Genomic DNA, 18,729 nt, shown 5'->3' on the forward strand with positions numbered 1-18,729 from the left:
CTGCTGTTCTGTTGTGTTCTGACAGGGGGACGGCCCCTTTGCCAGAACACTCTGGTCAGCACTCTCAACCATTGGCTGAGAGCACTGATCGGGAGCCGATTGGCTGACCTTTTTCGGTCATGTCACTTCGATAGAAGCCGATCAAACGGCCGGCTTCTGTCGGACCGACTCCAGTACACACGGGCTGAATTTTGGCCAGTTTCTTTTAAACCAGCCAATGCCGTCTGACATTCGGCCCATGTATACTAGGCTTTAGTAGAAGTTTTATTGGAAGTGTGTTTTAGAAAGAAAAAAAAGGTTTTATATTTCATGTCAATGCGAGTGTTAGTGTCATTGTGTTTAAATAGGACACAAAAAAACACAACTATTGTTTCTTGACCCTACTAAGGGTACAAAGAACAAATAACGCACACATTTGTGGTATTGTTGTAATTCAGGAGTAGGAGAATTTATTTAGTAGTTTTTTTTTTGTTGGTAGATCATGGTAATGGCATAAAAATAAACAGCACAATCAATTTATAAATAATTCATTGGGTTGGAGGTGTATTGTCTTCGGCATTTTGTATATGTGAATTTTGAATGCTCCCATACAGTGCGGTTATGTCAGCACTGCATGGGTTAACTGCTCGTTTTGTCCAGGGACGCACCGAAAGGCTATACTTACCCAATCCTTCAATCCGCCAGAAAACCACACTCCCCCACATCCAGTGGTGGACTGTTCCTGCCGTCCTCTCATCCAGATCCAGTCGATGGGCATGATAACATCAGGAACAGTCCATTCACAAGACCGCTAACATGTGGGGGGGGGGGCAGGAGCGATGGGGAACGGTCTTGCGCTTAGAGGATCAATGGATTAGGTAAGTAAATGTCTGATCAGTAATCCTCTAGACAAAAAGGAGCAGTTAACCCATGCAGTGCGAGCACAGCCCAACTGTATGGGAGATTTTTTTTACCCAGAGCTCTTCTTTATTAAAGTTAATACATTGTTTTCAATTAAAGGCATGTGTGTCCTTTTAGGCAGCTACTTTTTCATCTCGGATCACAATATCTGGTATTTTTGTATCTGGTATAAAAATATACAGCTAAAATTGAATAAATTATTTTTATTTTTTTTTACTGTTTTTTACTGTTTCTTTCATAATAAAACAAAATCAGGAGACATCTATTCACATTTTCTGCCAAATGAAATCCAATCTGTTCTGAAAAAAACAAGGAAAAATACACCTGGATACACCAAGTAGTTGCAGTTATATGTACAGTAAGCCCTTGTACACACGGTCGGACATCCCGACTGAAAATGTCCGATCGGACCGCGTTGTCGGATAATCCGACCGTGTGTGGGCTGCATCGGACTTTTTCCGTTGGAATGTCCGACCAACAAAGTTTGAGAGCTGAATATAAAAAATTTCCGACAACATGATCCGATCGGACTTTGTCTGATCGTTTGTAGAGAATTCCGGTCGGACAAAGTGCCACGCATTCTCAGATCAAATTCCTAGACCAAAGCTATTGGCTACTAGCCTGAACGTAGTCCCGTCGTAACTAAATAACGTCATCACGTTCCGAACGATCGGATTTTCCGACAACTTTGTCTGACCGTGTGTATGCAACACCAGTTTCGGACAAAATCCGTTGGAAAAAATCTGACGGATTTTGTTGTCGGAATTTCCGACCGTGTGTACAAGGGCTTAGGCTAACGTGTGTCAACGTTGCAAAATTGGGTTTTGGCCTTTAGGCTTGTTTTGACACTGATCATGAAGCGGTTAACTGCATCTGCAAAATGTTTTGTCTTTTTCTCAAGGATCATTAGACTACATTTTATCTCATGTTCATTCCTTTTTCCCATCAGAATAGCTGTTGTATCCAGTAGTCAGCATATTTTGACTTGTAGTAGATGGTGTACCTCTGTAAAAACCTGAAGGGAATACAATATTTATGTGTAGCCAATCATTTTTCATAAAAACTGTATATGCCCTTGAAATATCTAGTGTAGGTCCACTGTGCTCAGCACATATAGGACATATGTGCACAATAGGAAATAATGGAAGTGAAATAGTACTTCTTTACTTGGAAACACGGTATAACTGCTTGGAATAAGAAGTTATAATAAAATGACTTTTCAAAAACATGAATCTGTGCCTTTATAGCATATAGTAGAAAACAATTGTATTTTGATAAACTAAAGAGATCATAGCTCATTTAGTACTTTCTGATCATACTTTAATAAATGGCATTTATCTGCACAGGAAGCCATCTAATGCCGCATACACATGACCGGACTTTCCGGCAGACTAGGTCCGACGGTCTTCCCAACTGACTTTTCAGCTGAGTTCCGACCAACTTTCCGAATGAACGGACTTGGCCACACACGAACGGACTAAGTCCGTTCATTTTGAACGTGATGACGTAAGAGGGGATTAAAAAAGGAAGTTCAATAGCCAGTAGCCAATAGCTTCCCTTGCGTCGTATTTGGTCCGTTGGACCAGCATACAGACGAACATTTTTCCCGATAGGAAATTAGTCCATTGGACAGATTTGAAACATGTTCTATTTCTAGGTCCGTCGGTTTTTTATAACAAAAAACATTTGGATTAGTCCACACACGATCGGATTGTCCGATGGACTGATCCCGTCGGACCTAGTCTGCCGGAAAGTCCAGTCGTGTGTACGCGGCATTAGAGGTCCCTTTGCCTAACTAAAAGTTAAAGATAAATTCCAGGCATGGTGTATTTTTACATACTTATATTGGTCCAGTTTTGACCAATGTAATTGACCAATGTAACTATGTATATACCATACTTGGCTGATGCCCCTGGAAACTGGAAATCCCTGACGTAGACACCACTACTCCATTGATCACCACTTACTTCCGGGTCCCATGCTGAGTAGACATGGGCGCCATCCAAAAAATTGTTTCGTTTCGTTCCGTTTCGTTCCGTATGAAAAAAAAAATCGTATTTCGTGTAAGAAATTAAATTCGGATTCGAACTAAATATGAATTTTCGTTAGATTCGTAAACTTTTCTTTAAAATAACGAAAGTTCGGTATGATGAATTTATCTTTATGAGGGGCTCCCACCATCCCTGTGCTGTGCTGACTTTCTGGGTTTTTAACTTTTAGGTTTGTTAACTTTTCATAACAATTTACGAATGTTCGTTATGATGAATTTATCATTATGAGGGGTTTCCACCATCCCTGTGCTGTGCTGACTTCCTCTGATTGGTGAACAAAACATCAGTCATGTTTCTGTTAATTTGGATTCGAAATTCGTTAACAAAATTTCGTATTTTGTATGAAATTCGCAAGCATAGAAATTCTGAGTTCCCAGGTCTGTACAACTGCTGTGTGTCTATTATGAGGAGTTCCCCCCATCCCTGTGCTGAGTTCCCGGGTCTGAATTTACACCCGCTGTGCCCATTATGAGGGGTTCCCACCATCCCTGTGCTGTGCTGACTTCCTCTGATTGGTGAACAAAACACCAGTCATGTTTCTGTTAATTTGGATTCGAAATTCCGGAATTCGTTAATGAAATTTCGTAATTTCGTATGAAATTTGTAAGCATAGAAATTCCCATAGGGTTCCCACCATCCCTGTGCTGACCTGGGGTTTTAACTTTTAGGTTCATTAACTTTTCGTAACAATTACAAATTTTCATTATGATGAATTAATCATTATGAGGGGTTCCCACCATCCCTGTGCTGTGCTGACTTCCTGGGTTTTTAACTTTTAGGTTCGTTAACTTTTTGTTAATTATGAATTTTCGTTATGAATTTGGATCCGAAATTCGTAAATGAAATTTCGTATTTCATACAGAATTCGTATGCATAAAAATTCCTATTTCGGATTCGTACGAATTTTCGTTTCGTACAAAACTAATCGCACATGTCTAATGCTGAATGGTCGACATGGGGCATGGGGTCAGCCACCCGGCATGGGCACCATTCGGAGAATGTGTTGTATTTTTCCACTGAATGCTAAACCTTTCCTGATTGGAAAAGGTGGAATGTAAGATGTCACCGTCCTGCCTCTGAACCTCATTAAACCAGAGAATGCTTTGCATTTATTCAGAATATGCTAATTATTATCTGAATGGCATCTGTCCCAAGTGGCCGACCTCCTGTGTTCACAATACAAATATATATTATGCCCAGAATTCTTCCTTTAAAATTCTGTTTGATTCCAATTAAATCCTTGGGTGTTTAGGAAAGGGATTCTTTTAATTATTCTTTTAGGCAATTCACACTTATGCAAATTAGATGGCACATTCAATTCGCATGGCAGGAGAATATGACCGTCTCTCAATGGAGCCAGTTCACACTTCCCTGGGGTGACCACGGAGCACATTGAACAAGGGTCCTGTGTGGCTCTGATTCAGGTTCAAATTCAGGCAAAAGTTTGGGCCTTATTTGCCCCTGAAACGGAGAACAGGGAGGCGCCAGACTTCTGCTGGGAGCCGTACCTGTATTAGGTGTGAATCCAGCCTTAATCTTCTAATGATTACATACCACCAATGGATTTTGCCCATACCACCTCTGATTAAGTTGCCGCTCATCATCATCACCAGCTCTATTAGGTACCAGTATTACTTCAAAAAATGTCAATAGCTTGTGTTTTGTTTCAAATACTGCTTTATGCTTTTGCATAACTCCTTAGACCCAGTCTGTTCGGACAATATGGTCACCTGCTGGCACCATCCACAGGCAGCTTCGAGAACACACAGAAGTTGAATCCAATGCAATTTTACTTCGGACGACTGAAGTACAATGGATGTGTTTCCAGTCTTTTGAGGTATAAGAAGACAATTACTTTCCTGAACCCTGTCTCTATTAAATGCTAAAGCCCCATACACACGATCAGAAATTCTGCCAGCAAAAGTTGGATGTGAGCTTTTGGTCAGAAATTCCAACCGTGTGCATGCTCCATCGGACTTTTGCTGGCAGAATTCCAGCCAGCAAAATATTGAGAGCAGGTTCTCTATTTTTCGGGCAGTTTGGAAATTCCGATTGTCTCTACAAATTCCGAAAAGGCAAAATTAGTACGCATGCTCAGAAACAATTTGACGCATGCTCAGAAGCATTGAACTACATTTTCTTGGCTCGTCGCAGTGTTGTACGTCACCGCGTTCTTGACGGTCGAAAGTTCAGCAAACTTTTGTGTGACCGTGTGTATGCAAGCCAAGCTTTAGCGGAATTCCATTGGAAAAACCATCCAAGTTTTTGCCAATGGAAAATCCGCTCATGTATACGGGGCAAAACACTGAGGGAGTGCGGAAAGCAAATGGCGGGTTGAAGAAATAAGATGCAGCTGTGCATTAATTTCAGTGTGTGGTATGTGAGAACATTTTGGGCTTGCTTTATTAACCACGTCTGCTCTGGAAGATTTACCCCCTTCATGACCAAGCCATTTTTTGCGATACGGCACTGCAATATTTAACTGACAATTGTGCTGTCGTGCGATGTTGTACACAAATAAAATTGATGTCCTTTTTTTTCCCCCACATATAGAGCTTTCTTTTGGTGGTATTTGATCACCTCTGCAGTTTTTATTTTTTGCGCTATAAACAAAAAAATCCAACAATTTTTAAAAAAATATATTTTTTACTTTCTGCTTCAACACACATCCGATCAAAAAATGTAAAAAAAATCTAATTTCTCTTCATCAATTTAGGTCAATATGTATTCTGCTACATATTTGTGGTAAAAAAAAATCCTAATAAGCAAATTATGACACAATTCGGACACTAACTGGCTAGGGGTGGGCCGAACACCCCCGGTCCGGTTCTCACCAGAACAACTCGAACAGGCAAAAATTTCTAGCAAACATGCTTACCCTATTAAAGTCTATGGGACACGAACATGAAAAATTAAAAGCCCTAATTTTAAAGGCTTATATGCAAGTTATTGCAATAAAAAGTGTTTGGGGATCTGGGTACTGTCCCTGGGAACATGTATAAATGCAAAAAAGAGTTTTTAAACAATCTTTTTTAAAGAAGCAGTGATTTTAATTATGCTTAAAGTGAAACAATAAAAATTAAATATTCCTTTAAATATCGTGCCTGGGGGGTCCTCTTAGTATGCCTGTAAAGTGGCGCATCTATACAATGTAAAGAACATGCCGCAGCAAAAAAAAAAAAAAAAGGCATGGGATCCCCTCCAAAATCTATACCAGACCCTTATCCGAGCATGCAGCCTGGTAAGTCAGGAAAAGGGGGGACGAGTGAGTGCCCCCTGGGTCATACCAGGCTACATGCCCTCAACATGGGGGGTGGGTGCTTTGGGGCAGGGGGGCTCTTTGATGGGGACAAGGGCCTCTTGCGTTGTTGGGGTCTACGGGTGGGGAGCTTATAGGAATATGGAAGCTCCCTTTTTACAAGGAGGCCCCCAGATCCCCTGTCCCCCCCCCCCCCCCATCTGAATGGGTACCCATTCACCAAAAAAGTGTACAAAAGTAAGAAACACAGTACAGTAGTTTTTGTCAAGTCTTTTATTAACCACTTCAGCCCCGGAAGGATTTGCTCCTTTTCCTGACCAGGTAATTTTTTGCGATATGGCAGTGCTTGGCTTTAACTGACAATTGCGTGGTCGTGCAACGTTGTACCCAAACAGAATTGACAACAATTTTGAAAAAAACACAATATTTTGTCCTGTTTGCTATAATAAATATCCCCAAAAAAATTTAAAAAAAATTGTTTCTTCATCAGTTTAAGTCAATATATATTCTTCTACATATTTTTGGTAAATAAAATTGCAATAAGCATATATTGATTGGTTTGTACAAAAGTTATAGTGCCTACAAAATAGGGGAAAGATTTATTAATAATTTATTATTATTATTTTTTATTACTAGTAATGGCGGCGATCTGTGTTTTTTATCGTGACTCCGACATTGCAGCGGACACCCCCCCATCAAGTACCACCTCTTCCACCCCCCTCAACATCACCGCTGCCATCCCCCCTCAAGTACCACTGCTGCCACCCCCCTCAACACCACCACTGCTACCCCCCTCAAGTACCACCCCCTCAATATCACCGCTGCCAACCCAACTCAAGTACCACTGCTGCAACCCCTTAACATCATCACCGCCATCCCCCTCAAGTACCACTACTGCCACCCCCCTCAATATCACCGCCGACACCCTCTCTCAACACCACCGCTGCCAACTCCCCTCAAGTACCACCGCTGCCATCCCCACAACATCACAGCTGCCACCCCCCTCAAGTACCACCACTGCCACCCCCTCAACATTACCGCTGCCACCCTTCCTCAAGTACCACCACTACCACCCCCCCCCAACACCACCGCTGCCACCCCCCTCAAGTACCACCCCCTCAATATCACCACTGCCACTGCTGCCACCTCCCCTGAAAAAAAAATTATCAAAAGCATGTTTTTTCAGGGGGGGGCCTTCATGATTTCTTGCACCGGGCCCTGAAATTTCTAGAAACGCCTCTGACGTTTATGATGAGAGATCAATATGAGATCTGAGGACTTTTTGACCCCAGATCTCATATTTAAGAGGACCTGTCATGCTTTTTTCTATTACAAGGGATGTTTACATTCCTTGTAATAGGAATAAAAGTGATCCATTAAAAAAAAAAAAAAAAAAAACAGTGTCAAAATAAATAAAATCAATTAAAATAAATAAGAATTTTTTTTTATTTTTTTTTAAAACGCCACGTCCCGGTGACCTCGCGTGCAGAAGCAATCGCATACGTGAGTAGCGTCTGCATATGAAAACGGTAGTCAAACCACACATGTGAGGTATCACCGCGATCGGTGGAGCGAGAGCAATATTTCTACCCCTAGACCTCCTCTGTAACGCAAAACATGCAACCTGTAGAATTTTTTACATGTCGCTTATGGAGATTTTTGAGGGTAAAATTTTGAAGCGTGACGTGTTGGGTATCAATTTACTCTGCATAACATTATCTTTCACAATATAAAAAAAGTTGGGCTAATTTTACGGTTGTCTTATTTTTTTATTCAAAAAAGTGAATTTTTTCCAAAAAAAGTGCGCTTGTAAGACCGCTGCGCAAATACGGTGAAAAAAAAGTATTGCAATGACCGCCATTTTATTCTCTATATATATAAATATATAATGTTTGGGGGTTCTAAGTAATTTTCTAGCAAAGAAAACAGTTTTAAACATGTAAACACAGAGTCTGAAAAAGAGGCCTGGTCCTTAAGTAGTTAAAGGTTTTTTCGCAACAATTTTCACATGTACTTTTGTTTTTAAATGTATCTAGTTTTTATTGTTACAATTTCATGTTTTCATGCATTTCCCCCGTGTTATATTTGGTGATGGTTTACTATGTCTTTATTATCATGTTTTTACTTTTTTTACTATTTCAAGATATTGGATTTTGTTATATATGCGTATCTTTGATATGTACATGTATATATAGCAATCCCTTTTTCTTTTTTTGTTTATGTTAACCATCTCGTTTTGTGGTTTTCTATTTTTTTCATGTTTTCTCAGGGGCTTCACATGTATGTATGTATCTCTTCCTCCCCCACCCCCTTTTTTGGCCACATGCGTTTGCAATTTAAAATCATTGAATGCATCATGTGACATGTTTAAATATGGTATATATTTGTCAAACAATATGTGGTCATTTAGCTATGACTAAGCAACAATGATGTTGTGAAACGCGTCAGCTGTTTGTCCAGCTTCTGTTGTCACATGAACTGTCCCGCATGTAAAGCAATATTGGCTTTTATCGGAGTGTGGCTGTCCAGAATCCAATTCTTCAATATTGCTCGTGCTGAGCCTGCACCTGGCTTCCACCTTGAGGAGGGCGTTTTCTTCAGTACACCACCTGGGGCGGTTCACCCTTTTGTTACTTTGTAAAACAATTCAGAATTTTAATGCCAATATATTTTTTAAAAAGTTACCAAATACGGTAAACAAATCATTGGAATGTGCCCATAACTCTATACACAAACTTGCATACACACGGTCGCACAAAGTCCGATCATTCGGAACGAGGAGACGTACAAAAAGTACGACGGGACTACGTAGAGGCCAGTAGCTTTCGACTCCAATTTTTTTCTGAGCATGCATGGCACTTTGTGCGTCGGAATTCTCTACACAAGATCGGAAAAAGTTAGATCGGATTTTGTTGTCGGAAAATTTTAGATCCAGCTCTCAAACTTCTTCAGTCGGAAATACCAAAGGAAAAAGTCCGCTAGAGCCCACACACGATCGGATTTTCCGACAACATAATCCGATCTGACTTTTTCTGTCTGAATTTCCGACTGTGTGTATGGGGAATTATATTGGTTGTAATTAACATGATACTTCAATAGTGACAAATATACACACAAACTATTGTGAATAAAATAAGATCTGGACAAACTTGCAGTTTTTCTTTAGAGGGCTCATGCTTTAATTTCCTTAGCAAAGAAAATTATGAAATAATTACTTGTAGGTCTTGCTACCTTTCTGAGTAAAGCTTTCATCTTTCACAGCAGAGAATCAAGTTCATGCCCTGAAGCATTTACCAAATGGGAACATCTTTGGTAGGCAATCTTTTTGACTTTCATTAAGTATTTACTGAAGTGGAAGTCGAAGAGGCCTATTGAATACAAATTGGTACACGGTCATTATTTATGCAGATTCGATTGTACATAATTAAATAGTGTGCAGTATTCTTCAGTTATAATTCGTAGAGAGTTATTGAAGTTGCCAAGGAATATAGCTATAGTAGCATACATTTCATTCTCATACATTTTTATTTTATAGCATGGCAGACCTGAATAAGAATTAACCTATTTTTCACCTTCTTGTGTAAAGAAATTCTAGCATGCATCTTAGGGTTTTGTAGCACTTTTGTCATTACAGGTGTTAAACCAATGTAACAGAGTGTAACGGGGTTCCTTATTACGCCACTTTTAATTCTTCTTTTTTTTTTTTATTCTTTTTTTTTTTTTTAGAAAGGTAATCATGTGGAAACACAGATACATTCCCGATGAAATGTACAGCAGAAACAATAGTCTCCCCAAAGGCATTCGATAGCACAGTCATTTTGATCATACAGAAAACTTTTGCCATCCGTGGAGTACCACCAATTTGTAGGATACGGAGGTTCTGCATCACACATGACCACTCTTTAAACGGCAAACACTGTATTTTATGTAAAAAGTAAGGTACCTTGAATTCTTCTTACTACGATCCAGTAGGTTCCTGCAATCCCCAGGGTTCTTTTTGATCAGTGTTTTTCAACCTTAGTGGGAGCAGGACCCCATAAAATATTTCACACCTTTCTATGTCCAAACAAGAATAAAAAATGTATCGAAATGCAAAATACGTACTTTAAATGCATTCAATTGAGCAATAAGTCAAAAATCTGAGTTACTGTAATTAAAAGTAGAAGTAAATCCTGAAAACAAATACTGTATGTGCCAGCAGGTAGGGTCTTTTTGGTAAAAACTTGTCTATGAATCCAAAAACTATTTTACTTACCTGCTAGTCGTTTATTTTAATTTTTTTTTGCACATCTGTACACTGACTGCGGCACATGTACAGTCCCAGCATCTGTAAGATTTTTTTCTCATTCCCATTCTATGTCTTATTTTTTTAAGCATATTTAAAAAAAATCAACTTGCACAGAAAACCCTAGAACTGTCCTGCATATAAAGCCATATGGCAGGTATGAAACTACTCTAATCAGGAAAGTTGACTCTTGTCTCCCCCATACACATGTAACACAAGGAAAATTACACAGCCTAATATAGATCACCTTCTCCTGCTGGCTGCTTCACGTGCAGACTACTACTGCGCTGCAGCAGTTCAATGGCCATCGCTCTTCTCATACAGTCCATGCTCTCCTTCCACACAGCCAGGTACCCCATCCCCAGTTCAGTGCAGTGATCTTATAGCACCATTTCAGCAAAGTGCACCATTCTGTCACATGATTGTGCATCCTAGTGATACTGTAGGCAGAGTCAACCTATGGAGAGACTCCCAAATTAATTTAGGTTTGAGGAAGGTACTGTCTGGTAGACAGCAAGCCACAGCCCGGCAATGGGCTGTGGCCCAATGGGTAAGAACTATATATAGCTATATATATATATATATATATATATATATATGTACTGTAGCCAGCCAGGTGCTGGGCTACACCAATTTGGAGAAGGAGACATTACCTTTTATTCTTCTCTCACTCTACTGAGATACTAATGTTATGCTGCACCATTCGCCTCTGGCCAGTAGGGGTAGAGCTAAAGCCAAGCAAGCCCAAAGACTTCTATGCAGAGTGCAGAGAATCCTGGGAGTTGTAGTTTGAGATGGCAGTCATATAATGGGGCCAATGGAATCGAAAGTCACTGTGCGAGAGGAGCAGTTGAGAGATGATTTTTATTAAACTGCTGGGAAAGTTCTTCCTCTTGGCACCGAGTGTCATGTACCTGAAGGGAGACTGAGATGATGAGGTCGGCCTCTCTTGTATCTCCAACCCAGGTCCCACTGAGAGGGAAACAGAGGGAGCTGAGAGACAGGAGGAACACAAGTTCATGTGGGTGTAGAGCTGGTAACTTGCAGCAGGAGATGTGATTTTGGGAAGGCAGAAGAACCATCAGGTCATGAGGGACAGCCGTGCATCATATTTCAGCTGGCGTTAAAGAGGCACTCTGGTTGTACTGCTAAACTGGAACATCTGGCGATGTAGAGCTTCTGGCGGGCTTGCAGCAGGAACTCGCAGCAGGTCGCAGGACCTTAATCGCAGACAGGTAGGCAGGCACCTGGATGAGCTAGGAAGCTGGAGTCAGCAGACAGGAGCGTGGTTGTGGGACAGCCAAGGTCACCAACATGCGGGTAGCGAGGTACAGAATCAGCAGCAGAGCCAAGTCAGAGGCGAGCCGGGTCAGGAGGAGGGGCCAGGTAACAGAATTCAAGATCAAGTCAGGAGAAAGCCGAGTCATAACCCAAGGGAGCATATCAGAAGTAAGCAGGAGTGGAAGAGGACTACAGTGAAAACCTGTGAAGCTCTGGTGAACTCCATGCCCAAGAGGGTAAAGGCGGTACTGGAAAATAATGGTGGCCACACAAAATATTGACACTTTGGGCCCAATTTGGACATTTTCACTTAGGGGTGTACTCACTTTTGTTTCCAGTGGTTTGGACATTAATGGCTGTGTGTTGAGTTATTTTGAGGGGACAGCAAATTTACCCTGTTATACAAGCTGTACACTCACTACTTTACATTGTAACAAAGTGTCATTTCTTTAGTGTTGTCACATGAAAAGATATAATAAAATATTTACAAAAATGTGAGGGGTGTACTCACTTATGTGAGATACTGTATATGCATGTTGTTGTCATTTAGCTATTAACAGTACATCATATAATTTATTACCAGGATATGATTAATTGAAATGAAAATAAAATGTGGCAAACTCAAATGATGTGTATCCTTAAGGCAAACATGTCAGCTCATTATATATTGCCGTAAGTATCTGTAATATTCAGCATTTTTTTTTACACAACTCCTCTAAATTTGACCTAGATTAGAGAGATAATCAAACGCACAGTGGGATTTTTTTTAAAACAATGATGTGTAAACCAAATCATGCTACCATTGAACAATATTTTGTTGTTTTGTTGTTATTTGCACGTTCAATATCATTCCTTCTGTATCATTTTATAAAAAGTGGCACAAAGTGTAGTTATGCTTTTTATAGAATATACATTTTTATTATAGTGATTCATAATGCTCTATAAACCACTATAATCTAAATGTAGCTTCTGCCTTCTATGTCCCACAACACATCTAACAAGGATTAAAATTGCTGCTCTCCCACACACTCTCCAAAGTTATGAGCTGTGAGATAACATGCAGAATAAGAGTATAGGATGTGGTTAAAGGTCCCATACCTATCTTGGTTTACTAGCTAATTTAATAGAGAAAAAGAAATAGAAAATTGTATATAGGGATAAGCTCGATGTTGGAGTCAAGCGTAAGTTCGACTCAAACATCAGGTGATCGCCCTTTCGCCAAACAGCGAATATTATGGGGCGTTCGCGGCAAATTCAAACACAGCGGAAAGCCTCATAATGCAGACTGTGAGACTCGCATGCTTTGGCCAATCACAGCGCGCTCTGCTGTAAGAGCCATAATCAAGGCTCAGGGGGACTAAATCCATGCCCCACACTATATAAGGCTGCTTACATAGCCGTCATGAATAGCGTGTGACTGTGGACGGAGATAGATTGAGCTAGATTAGGCAGGCAGTTTAGTTAGTGGCAGTGTAGTTTATATATATAGATAGATAGATAGATAGATAGATAGATAGATAGATAGATAGATAGATAGATAGATAGATAGATAGATAGATAGATAGATCTATAAAATGGTGTGGCGGTCCAAAATCCAAGCCAAGCCCTTCAGGTCTGGTATGTATTTTAAGGGGAAACCCGCACCAAAATGTGAAAAAAAAATTGCGTGCCCTCCAAAATCCATACCAGGCCCTTATCGGAATCTGGAAGCCCCCTTTAACATCACATGATGTCAGAGGTGGCTGGGTTACCCGTTTAAGTCACCTGGTGGCCCCACCTTTGCCTATATAACAGCTGTCAAAGCCATAAGAGACAAAGAGACAGCAGACGGCAAGACGCCTCCCCTAGGAGGCGGAGCTTCTTCTTTTTTGGGGGGTCCATTGGACGCCGTGATTAAAGATGGATAGACATCGCGGGACACTTTTTTTTTTAATGAAGGAATTTTTAAAAACTGTATCCTGGGGGCAGGGCTAGGATCTGGGGCTTCCAGTTTCCGATAAGCCCCCCGCCCGCAGACCCCCCACAACAACCGGGCCTGGGTTGTGGGAATTAAGTTCTTTTCCCCATCAACATGGGGAGAAGGTGCTTTGGGGGAAACCCCAAAGCACCCTCCCCATGTTGAGGGCAAGCAGCCTGGTATGGTTCAGGAGGGGGGGGCTACACGCTTGTCCCCCCCTTTCCTGGCCTGCCATGGCTGCTTGCTCGGATAAGGGTCTGGTATTGATTTTGGGGGGACCATATGCCATTTTTTTTTATTTTGTCGTGGAGTTCCCCTTTAAACCAATACCAGACCCAAAGGGCCTTGTATGGATTTTTGGGGGGACCCCACGCTGTTTTTTTTTATTTTGGGGTGGAGTTCCCCTTACTTTCCATACCAGACCCAAAGGGCCTGGTATGGACTGGGGGGGGGGACCCACACTGATTTTTTTATTGATTTTTACCTATATTGCCGGAATCCGGCAATACATTACAGCTTCAAGAAATTTTAAATGTCATTTTTTCCTTTAGAAATGTAATTTTGCTGCGGCACAGTAAAACACACGAGAAAGATGCACCACTCCCCAGACAGACTAAGGGGTTCCCCCAGGCACGATATTTAAAGGAATATTGCATTTTATTATCGTTTCACTTTAAGCATTATTAAAATCACTGCTCCCAAAAAAACTGCAGTTTTAAAAACTTTTATTTGCATTGATACATGTTCCCTAGGGCACTACCCGGGTCCCCAAACACTTTTTATAGCAATAACTTGCATATAAGCCTTTAAAATTAACACTTTTGATTTTTCACATTTGTGTCCCATAGACTTTAACAGTGTTCATGTGTTCGCACAAATTTATGTCTGTTCGCATGTTCTGGTGAGAACCGAGTCGGGGGGTGTTCGACTCATCCCTAATTGTATACTGTACTCAGCCTATGACTCAGAAATGTGAGAACTTCAGGAATAACAGTATCTAATTCTGGACTGGTAAGGCACCTTTTCAATGGACCAAGATGTTTTTAACTTATGGTCATCTGCACATAAACTTTCAAACCTTCATCAATTACAAACATTTTCTTTTTAAAGAACACGAGGTGAGTGCAGAATTTGTCAATATCAGGCTAAAGTATCAGCTAGAGGCTAGAGAAACTTTTTAGGAAGTTTCATCTTCTTGAAGCTCCTGCATCATGATGGAATGCTATCAATATGGCAGAAAAGCCACAGATTCTATGGTTTTCCAGATGGCATCAACCTTAAAGAGGAAGTAAACCCTGATGAGTTTACTTCCTCTTTCATTCCCTGCAAAGGCAAAGCATAATGGACTACTATGCATCGCATAGTAGTCCATTATGTGTCACTTACCTGACACAGGAGCCAGCGAAGTAGAAAAGATGTAGCTGGATAGCCGCACTCCGAATTATTCAACTTTATTTCAAAAATGTAATTAAAATCATTGTATCATAGGAGAAGACCTAAGTAGACACATCCAATAATGAGATATTTGCAATCTTTCTATTATGAAACCTTTTTTGGGATGTGTCATTTTTAGGGAATATTTTTGTGTGTTTTTCTCTGGTGGGTTTGACATTCAATGAGCCCATGTATTGGCATGCACACACATTGAGAGTTTGTTTCTTTCTCTCCTTTTTTTGTGTGTCTACCAATGCGTGTGAAAAAATATATAACATTTTTTTTTACATACAAAATGAAAAATGTTTTTACTTATGTCATTTTTTATTTCTTCAGGTTACACCTATACCTCTTCACCTAAGGATAAGATTTATCATGTCATTCATTTATTACCATTATGTATGCTTTCAACGTGTCAGCTTGATTTTGGTGTTTTTAGGGGAAAAAGTATTTTTCCTTTCATCCATTTAAATGGTAATCTTCAGACTTTGGATGTTCACAGGTGTTTCCTTAATTGCTATCTTGTCATACACATATTTTATTCATTTGTCTAATTGCTTGTGTGTGTGTATATAGCTCTGTATGTATATTCTGCTCATTAGCTATGACTAAGCACCGTGTTCGGTGTGAAACATGTCAGCGGCTGTGCAGTTAGTCTGTTTACCAGTCTAGATGCTATGATTTTAATTACATTTTTGAAATAAAGTTGAATAATTCGGAGTGCGGCTATCCAGCTACATCTTTTCTACTTCAGTTCCTGTTGCAAACAGAGCCAGCACCCTGTGGGATTGTGGAGACAGCTGTTTTGGGAGAAGTCATTACCTTAGAGCGGTAATTCTTTGTATTTATATCAGACAGGAGCCAGCGAAGTCGCCGCTGTCCCCTGTAGTCCGCCGCATCCATCTTCTTGGTGGGGTCTCGCAGCTCCGCAGCTGTCATTCGGCGGAGCCGCGATAACGTCAGTCCCGCACATGCACACGGGAGCCAACACGCACGGCAGCTCCGTCGTTGAGAATGCCGCGCTCAGTGCGCCTGCGCCGCGCTGTCTACGGCGCATGCGCCGTAGACAGCGGTGCCTGTTTTCGGGCAAATATCTCCTAAACCATATAGGTGGCCTTAATCTAGGCTTACCTGTAGGTCAAAGGGTTTACAACCACTTTAAATGTTCTAAAAAAAAAAACTAAAGGGAACAACCTGCCCCATTTTAACTCTCGCTAATGGACAAGCCTATTCACTTTTTGGGGAAAACAAATTGCAGCTTGTTGTGTCCTGTAGTCTGGGTGGCAGACTATTTATTTAAAAAGGAACAACTAAATACAAATAGTAAAAAAAAAAAATAATACAATTAATATATCATTATATATACATAAATATTTATTAATTCCATCTGTTCACACCGCTGTTAAGTAGTATTCTTTTTGGAAGCACAAGAAAAGCAGACTGATGACAGCATTGCCAATGTGTCAATAGCATAGTGCATATTCACCTAATGCGAAGTTGTCACTCACTCGCAGGTAGGAACACACAGCCTTAATGCCTGTTCTGTAAGAATCTGTATGTAAAAGAACTATTGTTGCACTTCGGGCACACTCACGCACTCATGTGCGCACAAGGAACTCGGCAGATGCGCCAATGCGGGTGCACGAACAAGTGCGTGCATCCCCGCGGGAATGCGTCTACGCGTCCCTTTGGTGCCAGATGGCCTATTTAAGGGGTGCACTGACCTTAGACAGATGCTGATCGATCTTCAGCAGTTCCTGTACCTGTATCCTGTTGACGGACATTCCAACGGAAAATGTCCGATCAGACCATATTGTCGGATAATCCGACCGTGTGTGGGCTCCATCTGACTTTTTCCGTCGGAATGTCCGACCAATAAAGTTTGAGAGCTGGATATAAAATTTTCCGACAACATGATCCTTCGTTTGTAGAGAATTCCGATCGGACAAAGTGCCACGCATACTCAGATCAAATTTCGAGACCAAAGCTATTGGCTACTAGCCTGAACGTCGTAATGAATGAATGTCATCCCGTTCCGAACGATCGGATTTTCCGACAACTTTGTCCGACCGTGTGTATGCAACACCAGTTTCGGACAAAATCCGTCTGAAAAAAATCCAACGGATTTTGTTGTCAGAATGTCCGACCGTGTGTACAAGGGCTTGGGGATAGAACTTGCCAAAGAAGGAAACTGCCTGTTATCTGTTACTGAACCTTGGCTTTCCCTGACTTTGCTGCTGGACTCTCCTACACTTCTGATTACTGGCTCCTGATCTCGGCTTCCTATTTGACCCTACTCCTGCCTGATGTCTTGGTACCTTGCTGCCCGTCTGCTACCGAACCTGGCTATCCTTGTGACTATGTTCCTGTCTCCTGTTTGGCTCTACTCTGCCTCCCAAGTATCTGCAACTCCGTTCCTGCGACCTTCTGCCTTCCAAGAGTTGCATCTTCTGCTTCAAGCTTCCAGGGCTGCATCTGCAGGCACTCATGTTCCCCCGGTCCCTTGGTTCCTTCTGTCTCCTCTCTCAGCGGGACCCGGGCTGGAGATACAAAAGAGGCTGACCTCGTCACTTCAAACTCTGACCAGGTACGTGACACTGTATCCATTGGAATTATTTATGTTTCTAAAAATTATAAATTGGAGACATAAATAGTAATCAAAAAAAAAAATTACATTACACTTTAAAGTTTCCAACATGTTTCCATTGGGTCAAGTACTTTGAGCTTTAATGTATTGGAGTATCGGGACAGAAAAAGTTGCATTGTTTTGCATCTGAAAGCCAGAGAACTTCTGAGGTTTCCAAGTATATTCTGTGGCTTGTCAACAATTGTCTTGGAAAAGATTGCTGCCTGTATTAAACTACTACTGGCCAATATTGAGTTTGAATGTGAGCGGACTCTTCACAGGTGGAATGATGTATTGGAGAGGTTCAGGTGAGCATTTGTGTTTCCTTCTTTGGCAATTCCTATCCCTAACAGGCCCAATGTCCTATAAAAGAGCACAGAGGATTGCTCAAACGCTTAGTGCATTACTGCAAAATTGTATTATTAACTACTTCAGCCCCGGAAGAATTTGCCCCCTTAATGACTTTTTGCGATACGGCACTGTGTCAATTTAACTGACAATTACGCAGTCGTGCAACGTTGTACCCAAACCAAATTGATATCCTTTTTTTCCCACAAATAGAGCTTTCTTTTAGTGGTATTTGATCACCTCTGCAGTTTTTATTTTTTGCGCTATAAACAAAAAAAGCGACAATTTTGAGAAACAAAACAATATTTTTTAGTTTTTGACATAATAAATATCCCAAAATTAAAAAAAAAAAATTCTCCATCAGTTTAGGTCAATATATATTCTTCTACATATGTTTGGTAAATAAAATCGTAATAAGCATATATTGATTGGTTTGCACAAAAGTGTTAACGTCTACAAAATAGGGGATAGATTAAGGCATTTTTATTTATTTATTTTTTTTACTAGTAATGACGGCGATCAGTGATTTTTATCAGGATTTCGGCAGACAAACCGTACACTTTTGATATATTTTTGGGACCATTGACA

This window comes from Lithobates pipiens, unplaced genomic scaffold (assembly GCF_037356315.1).
Source record: "Lithobates pipiens isolate NorthernLeopardFrog02 unplaced genomic scaffold, aLitPip1_a1.2 Scaffold_22, whole genome shotgun sequence".
NCBI classification, from domain to species: domain Eukaryota; kingdom Metazoa; phylum Chordata; class Amphibia; order Anura; family Ranidae; genus Lithobates; species Lithobates pipiens.